Raw genomic sequence first — 20,096 nt, forward strand, 5'->3', positions numbered from 1 at the left:
GACAAGTACAAGCAGGTGTAAATCCAGCTCCTGCATCAAAGCTGTGAAAAACTCTGCTTTATATAATTTTCCACCAGGATTCTCAGGTCTTTATTTCAAGAGCAGCTGCAATAAGCCAGAATTTATTCTCCGTGCAAAGACAGATTCAAATTTGGCAGAAAACTCTTCCTTCTACCACTTTCAGTTAAATCCCAGGGTACTGTAACTGTGTTGTCACACAGGGATATAAGGCATGGAAAGAGACACCAGACAGTGAACTTAGTAACCAGCACAGACAGCAGTGCGCTGTGTGCAGAGCCTTGCCCCATGCAGCCTGCTAATTCTGATTAAGCTCATGTGTTTGGCTGAATTGGTGCCTGATCTTCTCAATTAATTGCTGCGTAAATGCCTGCCTGCTTCTGGGTGCTTTCCATTTCATAAAAATCTGTTGTTTGTTTACAACCATCTCTTATTCATTTGCCGTAGAACAAAACAGAAAAGAAAGGCTTTATTCCATTATTTAGGTCTACACCACATATCCAAAGGAGAAGAGAGATTCTGCTACACTTTATTCAATATGATGTTACAAGAAAACAACAGTTACAGCTGACAAACCATTACATCTTTCATAATACAGACAAATTACAAGGTGTAACAAATAATGCGACATTTATTTACTGTACTGCTTACTATGCTGTTCTTCTGAAGTATATATATATGTATATATATATATTTAATTACATTAACATTGTTCTCATGTACCAGCCCTCGCTTTTGATTTGTTAAAAAAAGAACACCTCTCAGTGCACCATACGAAAACCCGCGTGGAAGCTGGCAAGCTGGGATTTTGTATGCAGCACCATTGAAATGCATTTTGGGGGATGGGAATTTGTAGTGCATCCTTTACTTTTAGATTTATTTATTTATTTTTTGCTCATGTGAAAAACACAAGGCAGTAACATACGGTCACTCCACCGAACTGCTGGTAGGGGAGAGTTTTGTTATGCTCAGTAATGCAACGTAATTCTATTTATAATGGGGTGTCAGCATTTTGCTCCCCAGTCTGTACAGCCTAAAAGGTTTGTATAACAAAGATTACAAAACCCAGTGATATTCACAGCTGAGTATTTTGTCTGTGAGTGTACCGGAGCACTGACTACACATTCAAGTTGTGTGCACTGACATTGAGCACATAGGAGTGGATGTCACCCACCAGCCAAAGGCAGTTTATTTCCCTACCCTCTTCCCGGAGTCTGAAGTCCGTAATCACACAACAAAGACAAAATGGAAGCCCTGGTGCCTCTGTCTACTGCAGATTGAATTTCCAGTGTTGCATTTACTGGTATTATCCTGAAACATGATCCTGTTTAAAAACAATAGTGAGAACTGGAAGGACTCAACGATCAGGGATGTCATACAACAGCGTAATGTTGAGTGTTGGAGTGACCTGCCTGGAGCTCTGCCTGCTGGGTATGGATTGGAGCTGAGCTGACACCAGCTGAAGTGGGACCAAACTGTCTCCAGGTGTTTCACTTGTAATAAAGTTGGGTTCTGTGAACGTGAACTTGTAAGGAATCTTTGTATCACACAAGCCATCTCTATCACCACCTTCCCTTCCCTGCTCACCTGGTATTGTACAGAGTCAGAATACACCCTTCTACTTTTATCTGCCTGCTTCTGCCCTGTGGCTGCTCGTCCCTCTTGCAGCTGAGCCACATCCTCTCTCAGTATCATCAGGAAGGATCTGCTGGGGCTCAGGCAAGAAGACAAAAATTACACTGTTGGCTGTCAGCTCCGGGCAAGTCCCACAGTTTGTCAAGGAATGCACCCCACAGAATATTGTCCATTTAAACTAACTTTTGACTGCTGATGGCACGAAACACTGCACTCCCAAGACCTGCAGCATGTCTGGAAGACCGGGCTGATTGTTTTCTTGTCCCTCTGAATATTCTGCAGGGAACTGGTTTGGGAAGGATGAGAATAAAAGAGGATAGAGCTACTGATATTCCCTGACTCTGCCTTAAGGACATTGAGGGGGTTTAAAAAGTCCATTCATCAGCACTGAAAAGGGCTGTGGTGAAAAACTGCATGATGTTGGAGAGGTGGGATAACTGCCAGGGGACCCTAACTGAGGGGGACTGTCAGGTTGCTGATGAAGGACAGGACAGAAAGGGAGAAAAAGGCTGTACAGTCCATTCTCTGCATAAAGGTACTCCCATTTTCTCAAAATAAAGAAAAAATAAAGTAAAATAATGATTTAGGTTTCCCAGAAGATTTAATGATCTGGGAGAATAATGTGCAGCAGATCCCCTTGGTGCAGGGAGAAAGACCTCTGCAGGTGACAACAAACCAGTGTCAGCATGGGCAGTCAGAAGAACCAGAAAGGAGGTGCTCAAGAGATTCATGCCATTCTTTAACTGATCAGTGGCCAAGACAGACCCAGTACTGCTGAAAATCCAGTTACTGTTGAGGAACCCAGATGTTTGTGTGCTTTAGGCAACTGAGTTTGAAGGTTTTTGGACCAACAACTCTAATTATTTCAGTGGTTGCTTAAAAGTGGGAATGGGGCAGAGAAGATAATCTCACATGCACGTGTGTGTACACACACACACACACACACACACACACCGTAAGCAAACATGACATGATTCACTACGGACAGCAATGATGTGCTGGGCTTGTGGGTAGAGTTAGGGAATCAGTCTCTACATTAAACCTTCAGATATTTAGTCGAGCAGTGTAACTGCGTGCCTCCTGATTGAAGCTGCCCAGTAGATGTGTCTATGCAACTACCATTATATTCCTAATTGAAATCTTACATTTTCAAAAATTCATCAGATTATTATTATTTTTTGCAGCATGATTTCTTTTTTTCTAAAAATAGCTAATTTCAGTCATCAAACTGCACAGCGTTTCAGTAGCAAAGATCATGTATAAAAGACTTTTCTCTTACAAAAAAAAAAAAAAAAAAAAAAAAAAAAAAAAAAAAAAAAGAAAGAAAGAAAGAAACATGAAACCCAAACAAACCACGTCTAAGGCAGTTTCAGTGTCTGATAAAGTCAAAAGTTCAGCGGTCACTTGCTTTCCCCTCCTAAATACAGGAGGAAAACTGTAGTAACTTCTAAATAGGATTGTGACTGAAAGTGGCTTTCAGATGGCTTTTACCAGATCCTGAAAGAGAGATGTCGTTGGGGGAAACTGTTTTAATGGCTGTGCAAATATTGAGAATATTTCCTCGGTTCAACTCTTTGAAAGCGTAGACTCATACGCTAGTTCATTAAGAGGCCTTTCGTAGCTACTTGAGCATTCAAGGATTTGCCTTATTGGGTGTTCTTTTCTTATTAAACACTGCTGGAGTTTAATAAGATGGCAGTAGCACAAATCCTTTTCCCCTCCTTTTAAACAGTGAAAGCTAACCCAAGTGTTACCGCACTTCTTAAAAATGTAATTCAATGCATCCAGCAAGCAAGGGATGTCAAATTTATGTGCAGAATAATATTGCCTAGCAAGCGGTTCTGTCTGAGCAGGAGCATAACTCAACAGCAGTTTTCGCACTGTGCCCTGCTCTTTCTGAATGCAAAGCATTGTATATGATCAGGGCAGTTTTATCCACCCCCCAACACAATGTTCTCCCCAGCCACAATGTGGCAGGGCCTTCCTCGCCTAAAGTCACACAGCTTTGTTTCTTTCAAAGTTTGCATTTGAATGATTCATTCAGAAAAGCGATTTAAAGACACATCGTCTGGTAGTGCCTTCCAATCAGATCGGGATACCTATAGAAAATCATTTGAAAAGTGCTTTGGTGTGGAACAGCAAACCGTCTGGGATAAGGAGAACTCTCGCTCTGTAAGCAGCAAAATAACACAGCTAGACTTAATGGCTCATTCAACAAAAATTTCTCTGTACCTTAGTATCTGCCTTGAATTAAACGGAACCGTTTCAGAATCTCTGTTTTCATTTCAGGAAAACATTCCAGAAGGTGAACAGCGTGAGGAAAAACATGGAGATGTGAGCTGAGACCCACAAAAGAAAGAAATACTCACAAAGGGAATAAAACCATGAAGAATTTGTCATGTATCTGTCAGCTGAGCGCATCTCATTTTTGCGTTGTCTTTCTCACAGGCCTATTTCCAAAACTGGCATGCTACATAGCCTAAGCGGAGTAACCAAATTCAGAGTGCTGGAGTAAACATGCGGTTATTGCCATGTTTTTAAAATGGATATAAATGATCTGAGGATACAATGAGAAAAGAAAGAACCCAACACCACTTCAGGAACAGTGGCAAGGTGCTGTAACTGTCAGCCCAAGTCGGGCTTGCTCTGGCAGAAATTGTCTTCCCATTGGTTGCAATATGTGCACGACTCTCAAAGAAAGCACGGTCCTTTATGCCACCACTGGCTTTTTTGTACAGTCATTACTGAAGAAGTGTGAACACCGAATGTGTTGTCTTAATGTATTTAAGACATTGCTGGTGAAAGCATAAAAATCCTTACAAAGATGCAGCGCTGCAGTGGAAAATCAAACAAAATCAAACACAAAAGACTGAAAGAGTACATGCCATGTATCAGTAAGCAAAAGCTTAATCTTCACATAGTTCTCTGAAATCACAAGGTATCCAAAATGCGTGCAAGGTTTTAAATAAATTGCAGGGAAAAACAGGGTCTTGCCAGCTTCAATTTTCTTTTGAATGAAATCCACCATAGAGAAAGAAAGGAAACAGGCCATGGCTCCTTCCTGGTGTCGGCCTCCTCATTAGGTTTTTGTTTCCCTCCTCCAAACTGGTAAATTTAATCCTGTAAGGAAACAACATAAATTATAATAAGCTTCATGACTTGCATTTTTAAATGACTTTTTTACTTGGTATATAACAGATTAGTCCAAAGCCAGTTCTGAAGACACTAGCTTAGAGTGAAGGACAAACATCCAAAGCACTTTTAGAGCTGGAACCTCATGAAAACGAGCTTAGAACACTGATGTTTTCATGGTGCCAGTTGCCTAACAGAGATATGTTTATCCATCTTCATGCCTATCTGTCCCAAGAGCTAATCTTCAGAGATGCCATCAGCTCTCGCATTCACCATGGAAATTACAGGCAGCTATATATAGACTGGCAGCTCTTCTAAAGGTGGTCACACCCCAGGAATGCAAAGGAAGGTTACTGAACGCTGGCACAGCTTCAGGAGTTTACGAGCTCTTTTTGCCCCTTTTCTTATGGAGTTCCCAGTGATCAGCTTTGCAGGAACACTTGTGACCAGGTTGTAGAAAAGTTCCCTCAGCTTTGCTTCCCAAAAGTTACTGGAGGTACCTCACAGTAATGTCACTTCACTTGTAAACACTGCTGGGTTACAGAGCAACATGGCGCGCTGCATTCAAACACATTCACCCTTAGTTGGGTGTTTTTCTATTTATAAAAAGATAACAAAAACCTCTCCTTTCACATACAGGAAGTAAACACTGTACCAAGAGCTTTGCTTACATTGTCTTTCCCTCTACTGGTTCCTGGCTATAGGGGCTCAATGCAGTGACTGGACCTATAAGGTTGTACTGCATTGTCTCTGAGATTTACACCAAGCAGGAGGCAGGCCAACAACGTGGGAAGCATTACTTTAAAACAAAACTAACAACTGCAGGACCAGCTTGGTGAGGGCTTGGTGAGGGCTAAATGAAGGCTAGATAGACTGGAGCCATCGGAAGGATTTTATAATTAACATACTTAATAAATGTTCAGGTAGAATTCTATGCTGAGTAATAAAGTGGGACTGCATCTTCTGATAATGTTCTGCAGTTTTACGAAGTTCAAAATGTGTTTGTTTCACTGAGATTTCCAAAACCAAAGATTCTAACTACAAATCTGCTGCCCCTCTCAAATGTAGTTTCAGGAAGACAGGCAGATATGAAGAAATTTTAGCACTTAATTAAAAGAAAACTTAAAATTAAATATTCATTGAGCTCAGAACTGGTTTGTATTAGCATGTCCTAGAACTATTTAAATCAAACTCAATGCAGGTGCCAGTGAATCTAGTCTAGCCCTCATTTCAAAAGCAGGAGAAAAACAAGGCATCAGTTTCAAGCATAAAATTTTAATTGTGGCTTTCATCATACCAGCCTAATCTCTACACTACATCTGACTTTCATAGTATGCAGCGTTTCTGTCATAGTTCTCGAGAGCACTTCTTCTGCCCTTCAATTGCCAGAACTCCTGAACTGGATTAACCAAAGCCTGTTCTTAATGATGCACGGCAGCATCTCCTGGAGCTTGGTCTGCCACCTCCTGAGTCCTGCTTGGGTTGTTTCCCAAATGCCTCTGGAATGTCTGTTCCACATGAAAGTCCCCAGGGTCGAGGAGTCTGGCTGAAGCCCCAATAAATCTTGTTTCGAGGAATAAATTAGAGTTTAGTTTACTCTTCATAAACTCAGAAAGAAAAGCAATATTTGGAACATGCTGAGATTCACCGCTGCTGACTGGTGAAACATGATTGACACCGTTGCCAAATTCTACATCTGCCTTCCTTAAAAAAATCCCACAAAAACAGACCAAATAAAACCAAACCAGACCAAACCACAATACTTTTAGAGGATGACCACTTCAGAACCCCCCTTACAAAGGAGGAAGCTGGCAGTTTGGGTCTGCACAGACACAAGACAAGTGCTTGATTTCAGGCTAAGCCCAAACTGCTGGAGTTTCAGAGCCTGCCATAATGCTGCCTTAACATTAAGGACAAGTGACTAAATGATAAAAGACAAAGAAGCTTCTCTAAGAGTTACCAATCTCCTCATGTTTGATGAAAATTACATCTTAATTAGATAATTACATTAATTACAGAGAGCTTTTCCTTTCTATCAGTTGACCTCAAGGCACTATCCAAAGGAGGCCAGCATCACATTTCCTCCCAGGGATATGCTAAAATTCACCAGTGACAATACTACATTTTCTGGATTCAAGTATTGCTCTGAAGGCAAAGCTGGTCACACATTCCCAAGGCCTTGAACTTAGGAGATGGGGAATGTCTTCATCGGAAGCCTGAACTTTCAGAATCAATCCCTGTAATGCTAAAAGCTTTCCTAGAAATAAACAAACTGCCACCATTTAATACCTTAGCATAGTGCAACTGCCTCAATGCAGAACAAGGCTGAGATCAAACAGGAAACTCAGTGGAAAAAAGAAAGGTGATTTAATTCCAAATTTCCCCAAAGGATCTGGCTGGGGAAGACTGGAAGACAGAGTGCAAGCAGAACGTGGCCAGTGATCCCTATCTCCCTGAAGATGTATTCGCCTGCCCCATTTAGGGCACTCACACAGCCCTCCCACTGCTCCCACCAGCACGCCGATGGCTCTGATGTTGAACCCTGAGTTTTGGCCATTGAGGCAATTCTGCTTTGCATAAAATCCTTACAGGAACAGGCCCGGTGGTTAGGAATACATTTGCTGGGGAATACATAATGCTTTCATTGGAGTCCCTAATTCACTCAATGCTTATTGATGATTCCAAGTAGAGTCAACAGGTGAAATCCCTTCCCTCTGCCTTGTGGTTAACGCCTTCTCCTGGGAAATGGGGAACAGAGGTTCACCTGTCCTGAGGCAGAGGAAGGAGCTGACACAGGGAGGCCCTCTCAGGGACGCGCTGTAACCGCTGTGCCATGGGGCAGAAGGCCTCCTTCCCTTTTTGTTTGCCTTACAACAAGACTCGCTGTGTTACATCTCTAGACACCGCCCTACACTGGAGGAAGAAGAGGGTCTCTATTTGTCCACAGCAGAAAATTCACAGTAAAACAAACATGAAATTGTAGATTGGTGGGAACCGGGCTTTTTATTAAAAAAAGCATTGTTTCTCCAGTGAGGCTGTTGAACTGAAGCATGGGTTGTTCACACAAGCAGGACCTGAGGCAGTTCCTGAAGCAAGGCTCACCACACAGTGCTGCTGTTCAGTCCCCAGATGGCCTAGTATTCCATGTTTGCATTTTTTAAAGATGTATTTTAGAAATACCCTTGCTTAGAATTTAATACATTTTCCTGATCATACAAATCAAAGTTTTGCTTTGTGACTTGGCAGATTGTGTTTATGGCCTCTGGTCACAGCTTTGCTTATAAAAGCATAAATTGTTAAATGGAATATTTACAACTTGTGATTTCCCAAGAGCAAAATAGGGTTCTTTCAGATCTACTTTGAGGGAAAAAAAAAAAAAGGAAAAAAGAAAGGAAAAAAAAAGAAAGGGCCCTGAAACAGACCACCTTAAAAATGAACCTATACTCTTTTTCACCACAGGTCCAGGCAGTTTTGATTTTCATGATGTCTTACTGAACCCACTGGAAGATTACAACCAAGGTAATGATGTGCTTGAATGCAAAAAAAAAATCAAGTGACCTAAATCAAGTAAATCAATTGTGTATTTGTTATCTAGAGAAATCATCTGCTGCGTGCATCCTGCTTGGCACAGATCCTAAGTAGGATAAAATAAGGTGTTCGGCCACCTTAAAATGGTAGCAGCCAGTGTCAGAGTATAGGAGCTCTTGATGTAACAAAGGATTCCAAAGCTTATAATTTAAACATTAATCATGCACTCAGCACATGAGGCAGATGAGGATGACTCAATGGCCCTCAGATCCCAAATATTTTCCATTATTTTAATTAATAAAAGAATGCCATTTCCTTTAAAAATGCAAATCACCAATTCAATACATGCCCTTTTTGGCAGCATCAGCATCCTTCTCTAGGTGCTTTTAATTTCTGTATAAATTATAAAGTTGGGTGGAGCTGTGCTCCCGCAGTGTCCTTAGCATGCAAAGCACACCCAGAGTGTAGGTCTATTTACGTTGCAGCTGATTTAGCAGCATTATAAGAGTATTCATTCTACAACACCCGATTTAAAATCAAAATGTGAGCTGACAACTAGAGATGCTGCATTCCTGCAAGCTGAAACGTGGGGTATTGAAGATGATCAACAATATATTCATTCTCTCCCTCTACCAGGCATACACAAGCCACAGATACCATTCATCCCCTCTAAAAGAAGTACACTATTAACAGGTGATTTTTTTCCCCTACAGCTTTTATTCCTCTCCTCATTACAGAAGTCATTTTAAAAAGCCATCCAAACATTATCAATATTATTTGCACTCGGGTAATATCTGCATGCAGTTCGATGCTATAAATATTAATTAATTGGATCACCAATACCCATAATGCAATTTTATTGTGACCTACATGCCCTATGAACCAGATATTTTTTGGATTCCGTTTTCTTAAAACCAACTGTCAGCATCATGTGATGGAGGAGATGAAAAATGAAAATGAGCGTTCCCGCTGTGCAGGTGAGTGACCTGTGGGAGACAGCTCTGCCTGCCAGGATTTTTACACGTACCATCAGACACAGACCAATTGATTAGATCATTTTATACCCGCCACCAACTAGGCTCAAGAGACTAATTAGAGAGAGTACTGCCTGCGCAGGCACCCCATTGACACCTAATTTGCTCAGCCAAAGCCTTTGGGGAGAATGTATTATCTCTGCAGCTGCACTTCATGCATTTCTGATTTGAGGCATAAGCAAGGAGTACTTCTTCACTCTTTTGAGCAAACTGAGTATATAAGCCCTTAAGTGCTAAATACAAGCAGACAAATTAAATCCAGCCAGCCTCCCGTAATTTCTTTTTCCCTTCAGATCTATATATACATATGTACATACATACACAATTTATATCTGTCCGCAGTATATGTACACAAGCGTACAAATAACATGTATGTATGAGTGCGCGTGGAAAGCATAGGTGCACAAAAAATATTTTGATGAGTATATGCTTTAGAATATGGAATTGCTCTCTTTCTCTGGGAACTTTTATTTCTGTGAGATATAACAGCAAAGCAATTGTTCTAATATATGAAAAATAAATGATCCTCAGCACTGTTAGCTCAGGCTCTGAATTACCCCATGGACAAAGCTCAGCAGACTGCTGCCTGTAAAGTTTCTCTGCATATCTTCAGAGGTCTTCAGTGCGCTGCCTAGCTTTGTTGAAAGCTTTTCTTCCATGGACTGCACCTCATTTGTGGTTCCTGAGGAACACCGCTCACTAAGGCTAAATATAAGATTGCTACAATTGCTTTCTGCTGGGCTTTGGTTTTGTCTAGTTACTCAAGCCCCAGAATACACTGGAGAGGTAAGACTTAAGGCTGTCATTAAAAATTTATTTAAAAGGAAAAGAAAAAAAAATGACACTAGAAAAACTATGGTTGGTGTGTTTTGTTTTTTGTTTTTTGTTTTTTGTTTTTTTTTTAACAAACTGAGAAGTGTTGGAAGAAAATATTCTTTGCTGCAGGTCGGTATGTGGTTCCTGAACTCAAACATATTGTAACACACACAGAGAAAATGGTGGATTTATATCGCTTCGAAAATAGCACTGAAATGAACTCTGAAATGAACATCTCTTCTCTGAGATGCGGTTATAAAGGAATATTCAGGAGTTTAATGAAGGTGAATTAAAAACTCAATTTAATTTCAGCTCATGAGGAAGCTTGTGTTGATGTGGTCAGTTAACTCAGGATTTTGCAGTAAGAAAAGTATTAAAGAAGCCTTAGCTTAACATGGGTGAGATACCAGTGTGGCAGAAACATCAGTTATAACCTTCTTTGCTAAATGCAACATGAATGTGACTTCCAATCTTTTTCTTATGTTGGCACATTATAAAGAGAGGACATTCTCACCTTTCTCTATTTATACGCACCTTTGAAAATTTGCTTTAAATTTATTCAATAACATTAAATATCACCAAACTTTCAGCCGAAACCCCTGAGTTATCGCGGTAAATGCCGGCTGTTCAAAGAACACGGTACTGCATGGGATACTCACACATCATAAAAATAACTACTAACAGTCAACAAAAGTAAACCACATTTGACAAATAACAAACAAGGCGTTTACTGATGCTTTTGTCTTTTCCCAGCTCTTTCCCCTTTCCTAGCTCTCTTCTACCATTTCCGTGTTCTTATTCTTATATGTGCTGGATCTACCAGACGGTATCTTCTGCCATGGATACTGCTGTATATTCTTTCATGCACTTCTCATGTATGAATGAGAATACAGATTCTATATAAACACATCACTGTCTTCAGAATTTGTCTTCCTGCATTTTTTTTTCCCAGATGGGCTTTGTGCAGATCACTGCAACTCCAGACAAAGTAATTCGCGTGACAGGGTGACCAAGGGATCACAGCCTGCTGCCAGGGTGAGTGAGGGGATGACCTTGAAAGAGCTGAGTGCTGGGAGAGGACTGTACACCAGCCAGAAAATAAAACTTTGGAATAGAAACACAAGTTTATAAACAAACCAATTTTATGAGTATACATACATTGAAGTAAACAACATGGCATAACCTTCGTAAAGGTGAGCAGCCAGTGGCTCAGTGGATATGGAGCTGAGAAGCAGGAAACCAAGGTCTGCCTTCACTACTGAATGCCCCCATAGGCAATTCACTTTATCCCCCTGCAACTTCTGTTTCATAACAGAGGTTCTGTTTTACGTTCTAGCCTTGGGAGTCAATGTCCCCCCAAATGAGTGCCCAATTTTAGTTAGAGCCACCAATAGTTCAAATTACATAAATACAGTTAAACTTAACAACAACAACAACAACAAAAATATTATTAAAACAGCTGCAAACTTTGATGCTTGTTGAAATCCTTCCTTAGACTGTCAGTTTTCCAGTTTGTGCCTCTGTGGATAATAGCAGTCCAAAATGGGAATCCTACATCACCTAGAACTTTGTGAATGTCTCTCCGATGGACAAATGTGGGAGGCTGATTCTGCATAACTCTTAAACTGCACACTAGTTGCTAAGTAGCATTTATGCATATCAATAATTGCAAACCAACCAAGCATAATGTTTTGCACAGAGCCCTCTTCAAAATATTATAATTAATTCCCTCATAGCATGTCTTGCTAGGAAAAAAGGAATACAAGTCCTGACCATTACCGTAATATTTTATCAACAGTATTCACTTCCAATGACATTTAATAACATGTTTGGTTTCACAGTTGATTTGTAGGTATGCCTTAAACTTTTCAGTGGTTGTGGTAACTTCCAAATTAGTTTACTTCAAGTCTTTCAGCAAAAATTCTTTACTGCCCTGGCTGTCCACAGCTGAAGTTTTTTTCTTTGAGTGGAGAACAAAGTCCACAAAGCCTTTTACAATTACCATTTGAATAAGGCTTCACATGAAAAATGGCTAGGACTGAATCTACTACATGTCTTCTAGTTTTTGAGAATAAAGCACAGTCCTCTGTGAGTGAGCTCTGGGAAAAGTAATACTTCAGACAAAGTTACAAAAATAGCAGTGTTATTCAGCTCAATTTAGTTTGCAAGCACAGCCACAGAAACTTTATTAAAAACAAAAAAAGAAATCAGAAAAGCAAATAAACAAAAAAGACACACATCATGACCAGAAAAATATTAGTGTTGTTTGTTTGCAAGAATATACTTTACGCTTGGGATTATACAAGTAGAAAAACTCCAAGATGTAATATAAAATCCTCCAGATTCCAATATACAGGAAACCCAAACAAGACCCAACCCATCTCCTCCTCTCCCTCTATTTTTTTGATTGATGTGGCGTATCTAAAACATTATATTTCTAACCCTGATACTTGCAAAAAAGTCTGCCAGAGTGAATGTATGTGAACTGGAGCTACAATGAAAGAACCCAAACCTGTTTTTTTGCCAGTGTTTGACACAGTGGGATCCTTATCCCAGCTTCAGCACCAGATCTTTACTCTGAAACAGATCAATAAATGCTATGCATAAATCAAATTTTTATACAGTTTAATTAAAATATCTAAAGGAAAGCAAAAATGGTCTATCAGTTATCGCGATAGATTTCTTCTTGCTGAAGAAGCAAAGAGGCTGGAGATTCAAGCTCAAATAACAAGGTGCAAGTCAGATGAGCTGTGGTACCCTTCCACAATGTCTGATCTTTGTGGCAAAGTCAAGTTAAGAAATCCCCACTGCCCGTAAAGCTCACTCACTACTAATTCCTGCCCTGCAATTTGTATTCCTGTTACTTCTTCTAATAAAACTGCCTGTGGCTCTCCCTGTACACTGGATAACATGAAGTATCAGAAGTGACATTATGATAAACCCAGGTCATCTCAGTGATTCACTTTGGTATAAACAGTTGCATCAGCACAACTAGAGGGAATGAATCTGGTAAGGGAGCTTGAAGTTTGGAGCCTGGATAGAGCTGGGTAGAATTTTTTTCATGCTGTTCTTACCTGTAAAGATAAAATCTTGGAATTACATCCTTATTTTTCATTAGCAGCACTTCCCTAGTGCATTGCTCATAGCAAAGCTTCGCTTTCTGAAGGCTGAAGCCACCTCCAAAACCACAAATGGCTAATTATTTTCAGGTATCCAGAAACACAGAAAAATCTGCCTTAGCTGGCTGCTTAGGGAAGCAGACAGAAGTCGCATAATGACCTACTAATTAAAAAGAAAGCAAACTATATTCAGAAGGTCTGGGAATACCCCTAAGATTGCCTAATAAGGATAATCTCCTGTGCATGTTTCAAGGGAGCAGCAAATAAGAGATGGCTGAGATCCCGAGCATCTAACTGAAAGGTTTTTTTTGCATCTTTGGGGTTAGTTTCCATTTCTTTGCAATACAAATATATTGGCCCACTAAAACATCAAGGAGATGTTAAACAGATTGTGAAGCTTGAAGTTATATTCAATTAGATCTCAGAGACCTGAGAAGAGATAGAAAAACTTCAGATTCTTTATATGAAGGTATTTAGCTTTGGATGAAGAAACCGGTGTTCTGGGAGAGCAGATCAACTAGACCCCAACTCAAATACCATACCATGCCCGAAGCTTCCTGACTGCTAATCTCAGGTCTGACAGTCACTGCTATTTATCAGCTTGAACTTAAGCATCTGCTTAAGTATCTGCTGACCAGTTCACAAGTCAGATGTGATAACATGCCTGACTGTCTTCCCCCATCCAAATAATACATTCAGAGAAGTTATTCAGAAATTTATTCGTGGTTCTCCCTGTCATGTTTTTTATCCCCATGGTTGCCATAGAGCTGCTAGGTTGTACCCTGCTGGAGCAGTCTGCTGGAGAAAATGACGTACAATAGACTAAATGCCTGCCAGATGACTCATTAGCATTCACCTCCTCGTGAAAATCAGGCACTACCTCATGCAAAGATTGATGTATCCATATGTTCTTTAAAATAGAGCATTTTGTAAGCATATAATTGTTAATATTACACACGTTGCTTTTTGAAAGATAAGTGCTCTTGGAACAAATGCAATACTTCTAATGCAAACCAGTGCAAAGCAGCAGTGGCATAGTCTTGAAATTGCTGTAGATCATTTTTCTAATCAACTTCAGAGAACCAAAGACAGCTTGAAACTTATAGATACCTCTGCGATGGATCCACAACACTATAAATTACTTTAGTTCCCAAACAGTAAACATTAAGAAAACAAAGTGAATGATTATCATTACCAAAATCATTGTAGTAGTTTGAAAGTATCTACAGGCAGTTTGGGATTAAGTGAAGTTATGCTTGTCAGTTGTTCTTTGGCAAAGGAAAGGCAAAGGAAAAAGAATAAGGAAGGAAGGCGAAGTTAAGAAAAAAAAATAAATCAATTTTCACCTGTGGTATTTTTTTTCCCTAGTGTTTTCCCTAGAGTTTCTTTTCAAAAAGAGTACTTTTTAAACCAGCAAGCAATTTTTAATTAATCCAGAATGTGCAGTTGTAACAGCTTTTGTTTTAGCTGGACCGAACAGACATCATTACAGTCACATTCTGGATAGCTTAGATCCTTGTAGCTGAAAGCTGCTATTTGTAAGAACCATCTGGTTACACAGCCTATTTGCTGCTGTAGCGTTTCAGAGACCAAGCACTGTGCCAAAATGGTCATGTCAGTTAAAATAAAATTTTTAGGACAGCGCTGCAATGCTTAAGCATACATACAATTAAACAGAATGTAGACCTCACATGCTGCAACACAAGGATTTTTCCCACAATTACAGCATATTAAATGAATGGCAAGATTAAGTAACAGATACATTTAAATTTTGGAATATGTTTCCAAATACCATTATGTCCAAAGCTCTTAAGCTATGTGTCCACCCATTCCACAGATGTCATACAATATGATTGACAGAGAGATCAGAAAGTCTTCAGAGCTGACCTTTCCAAGCTTGAATTGTTTCCCAAACTAACAGTCATTAAGACTAGAATGGGGCAGGGCAAAAGCACTGGCGTCTATATGGAATATTAGCTGCCTCCATACTCATTCCACACTGGCTCTGCTAGTACTTACTGTAGCCCTTTCATCTATACAACCCCACTTGGAATTATTGCTAAAAATCTATGACATTAGAAACAGTTACTGGCAGCTTCAGGCCAACTGAATTTTTCCCTGTCATTTTCATTTTTACATACAAAAACATATGGAGCACTGAAACAGATATATTTCCACAGTGTGGTCTGGTCTCTGTGGCACTAAATTGAAAAAACATTCCAGAATTGGCATCTCAATAGAGCATCTACACAGCAGTGAGGATCTCCTGTCTAGTGCATAGAGAGATCACAAAGCAGCTCAGTGATTTTATTTCTCATAGTTCCCACTCTGGCTGTGGTAAGAGCTTTTTCCACTTGTATGACTAAGATGCTCAAATATAACACATGATTTGGGAAACTCAAACAGTGGTTATTTCACATAGACACAATTTTTAGACGATGTGGAGCAACTGCATCCTTTGAAAATCAGGCCTCCTTCCAATATCACAGCGGCTTTTTCCACAATCCTGATTTGTTTTTGAAACACGTGTTTTTAAAAAGCAGTTTCACACACACGTGAGGTTTCATATATGTGGCAAAAATAGTAGATAATCAGGCGTAACATTCCTGGCATTTTATGGCCTGCAAGGACAAGGATTGTGGTCAGATAGAGGACTAAAGTTTTTTCTTTCAGTACCATAAGCATCAGTTTTCTCGGACCTGCAAGAAATAATCTTTTGTTTTGAAGCTCCATTAAAAATGCGAGGTTTTGCATACCTCATTTAAATAGTTTAAATGACACAAGGTTAAGAACAGGAAAGCCTTTCACTAAAGGTGGTTAGACCTTTCCAAAGATTTCATATTATTTGATGCTTACTTTCACTGCATTATTCTACCCTGGCTGCTTCCCAAGTGGGTATAAGTTAATTAAACAGGATTTTGATCCTCTAAATTCTTTGCAAACTGCATCTTTACCTAACTATTTAAAGAAATCAGATTAAAAAAACAATCATGTGGCCGAATATGTATTTTTACAGCTGTAGAAAAAACAAACATGTCTACTAAGCTTATTTGTAAGTACTTTGTAGTCAAAGCAGCAGCCAAGAATCATAGATGATTTCAATTAAAATAACTCTGGGTGGGCACACAAATTCATTTGCCATGGATTTTCTCAAACTGGAACTTCTCTAGCATTACTGAATAGCACGACACTCCCATAAGGCTTCATTTGTTCATGACAACTGAAGTTCTAGCTTCCTGATTAGCTTGTATTCATTTTATGAGCCAGGTAAACTGGGCTCTATGAAAAATACCAAAGCCATGTCGCTGAAAACTCTTCCAGGAAAGGAGAGAAGTAAAGGGGAGAACAGAAGGACAGATAGCAACAGCACAGAATGATAGCCAGCATTTCCATGACACATGCTCTGGGTCTAATTTTCAAAAGAAGGTGATAAAGATGCACTAGTAGAGTATTCCGTTGCTATCTGCAAGCAGAATTCCTGTATACACTTATTTCTCTTCACCTTAAAGTACAAGTTTTTGCATACAAACACAGTCTACAATCTCAGATTATTAGACTCTTCTGAAACAGCATAGCCTTCTTTTAGTTTTGTGTGGAAAGACAGTATAATTTAGGTGTGAAAGATTAGAACAGTTACACATGAGTAAGCTAGTACCTAGCTCATTGGTAAAGGATGAAGAAAGAATGAAGCAACCTCTTTGTCCGTAGGTGATGTGTTCAGATCTTGGCATAGGCAGTAACAAAGGGGCTGCTGCTGGGGTCAGAGAAGTGACTACATCTCTCAACCTCAGCAGGAACTTCATAAATTGGGTTACCATAGAATGACACCTACCCAAAATGTAAGTCTTTGGTTTGATACATTAATAGTGACAGAACCTAACCGCCTTACTGATGCTTGGTGCTCTAATTTAGTAGTCATTTGATGATAGATGTATTCAAGAGTGCTTGATTTGGATTTGGCTGCAGTTCACTAACTGGGATGGATCTGTCCATTGCTCTGTACTTCTCTGAACTTGTAATCTCTGCCCTACATGCAGGAAGACACCACAAAGTCATCTCAGGTATAAGACAACCCTGTCACTGTAGGAGCAGAGAGAAGGGAGACCTGCCTACCAGGTCAGACCTTCTGAGGTAAATCATATAATCATGGAGTATTCTAAGTTGGAAGGGACCCACCAAGGTTCATTGAGTGCCAACTCCTGGCTCCATACAGGACCACCCAAAATCCAACCCTGTGTCTGAGAGCAGTGTCCAAATGTTCCTTGAACTCCAGCTGCTTAGGGCCGTGCCTACTACCCTGTGAAGCTCATTCCAAGCCTACCACCCTCTGGTGCAGACTCTTTCCCTCACCCCCACCCGCCCCTCCCCTGACACAGCTCCATGCTGCTCCCTTGGGCCCTGTTGCTGTCACAGAGCAGAGCTCAGTGCTGTCCCTCCACTCCCCGTGAGGAGCTGAGTCCTCCTCTCAGCTCCTCTGCTCTGGGCTGAGCAAACCCAGGGACCTCAGCCACTCCTCATATATCTTGCCTTCTAGACCCTTTACCTTCTTCTTTTACCATCTTTCTACCCTCCTTCGGACACTCTCTAACAGCTCTGTGTTCTTCTATTGTGGCACCCAATACTGCTCACAGTGCTGGAGGTAAGACTGCACAGCACAGTGCAGAGTGGGACAATCCCTTCCCTTGCTCAGCTGGCAGTGCTGGACCTGATGGCATCATGCATCATGTTTTGTCCACCTTTGCCATTACATTACACCAGCGCTGTTACCATGCACAGACTGTGGTAATAAAAGTTGATAGGAATAAAGTCTTCCATATTATACACCACAATGCATACAAGTAGATCATAGGGTCTCACCAGCAAGGTTTCTCTTCTACCCTTCTCCCCTTTTCAGTATTCCCAAAACAAAGGATTCTAAAGTAAGATCTAGAAGTAGTGTACGTTAAAAATGAAAAGAAAATAAAAAAAGTGATCCAAAAAAGGCACTGGAAGTTCTGAAAATTCTAATAAATAGTTTGAAGGAAGGTCAACAGCCTGTAACTCTTATGTATCAGAGCATACATATATGTAGCAAAGGCTACAATAACGGTACTGAAAACTCAATGAGATATATACTCTGTGCTTTGAAAGAGCTTTGCACTGAGTTATTTTAATTATTTTCCTTATGTAGTAAGTGGAGGCTGAAAAGGAGATTTTTGAAATAAGAAATGTTATTGTTAGCTCACTAATAACAGCTTAGGGACTTGGGAGTAGCATGGTTTCTGAAATACCTTTTAGCTTATTTTACCTAATGGACTAAGTTGGTGGTATCCCTTTCACTTGGATTTTAATGTAAGGCACCAAAACTTCCTTTATGCCGAAGTACAATAGACAAGACTGGGCGCTGATATCACATCCTGGAAAATTTTAGAACACCAATATTTGAAACAGGGCATTTTTATTAATTCCAAGAAGTTAATTTTTCATTTGTAAATGCCTAAGAAGTGATTAAGTTTAGTGCTGATGTATAACGTACACAGCACATTATTTATTTTTAGAATATAAAATACATATTCCCCCTGTTCTGAGAAAACACTGATCCTAAAGAGACAAAGTAGGGGTTTGATTTTTCTCTTTTGATTCTGGAGGCCCCACAGATGAGAAGGTTATGAGCCTCCCTGTTTTGCTTCTGACATTCAACCTGTGTATGGCTTGCAACCAACAAAGAGCTGGGGGCAATACAGGTAGTAATACTTAGGTAAAGCTGCTGGAAGGGATCTCAGGAAAAAGCAGAGGTGACAGCAAAGGTACCCAGCAGGGCAGAGCAGAGCAGGGTACGGCAGGGCAGACTAGAAGGACAGACTGCAGCCAATACCAGGCAGCAACACTGTTAACAAATGATGAGGTATCACAGCAGAAGCTGCTATAATATGGAAATAGATTCTTACCCTCCAGGCCCATATGTCATCACACCAAGCTAAACTGAAGCGGCCTGCTAAAACGGGCAATTTCACATGAACTTGGCAGGAGAACTGCCAACACAGGGCTTGTTTTCTACTGCTGCCACCCACTCTGCTAATTCAATTTTGCTTCCTGATTTGCTTTTAAATAATAATGAATGAAGCAGATGGGAGGAGAAAACATTCCTGGCAGTTAAGTGAGCATATGAGTGAGGCTCTTTGCTTTTCATGTACCTTGTGCAAACTAGGCTCTAAACACGATGTCAAGTGAGTAACAGTGGTTAAACAAGAAAGCCAGGATTTGCCATGTTCTCAGTCATTCAATCTTTGACCAGGACAGGCAGACAAACAAAACAGGCAGAAGGATAACATGTTGAAAGAGTAAGCAGCACCTTTCATAACATTTAACTTTTACAGGCAGAGGGATGGACGACTCCTTTTCCTATCCTCACAAATACCAATTATTTTTTGGGAGGGTGAAAGGAATTAAACTGCAGAGCAACATTCAAAATACCTTTCGAGTTAAACCCCTAATAATCAGGACAGGCACCTATTGCTGTCTCCTTTTTGACAAAGAGGGAAATCAGGCTGAAGCACCAAATTATACGACGTTAAGAAAAAGGGCAGAAGAAGACTCAGAAAGAATGAGGGCAGATGGCAAAAAGCATACAGCCGGGTGGCTACACGTCTTTTCAGCAGCGGCAATAGAAACTATTATTCCTGGGTCACACAACATTATTTCCTGTCCAACAAACAGCAGGTAAGCTTGTTTGCACAGTGCATGGTGTTTTCTCTTGTGTCAGCCTGACACCGAGGACAATCACCTCCTACTGCTACCGACTGGCCTCACACTGTGGGTTTAAAGGTACAAATCC

General features: G+C 40.3%; 1 protein-coding gene across 5 annotated transcripts in view; it reads right to left on the reverse strand.

Moving 5' to 3' along the window:
* Window positions 1-526: 526 nt before the first annotated feature.
* Window positions 527-20,096, reverse strand: part of CDK14 (cyclin dependent kinase 14) — a 296,113-nt gene continuing 276,543 nt past the window's right edge. For all 5 annotated transcript variants that reach the window (XM_072328324.1, XM_072328329.1, XM_072328328.1 and 2 more), the window contains one exon: window positions 527-4,773. The gene's annotated coding sequence lies outside the window, so the exon portion shown is untranslated. The remainder of the gene's footprint in view (window positions 4,774-20,096) is intronic.

Source organism: Excalfactoria chinensis, chromosome 2 (assembly GCF_039878825.1).
Source record: "Excalfactoria chinensis isolate bCotChi1 chromosome 2, bCotChi1.hap2, whole genome shotgun sequence".
Lineage (NCBI taxonomy): Eukaryota > Metazoa > Chordata > Aves > Galliformes > Phasianidae > Excalfactoria > Excalfactoria chinensis.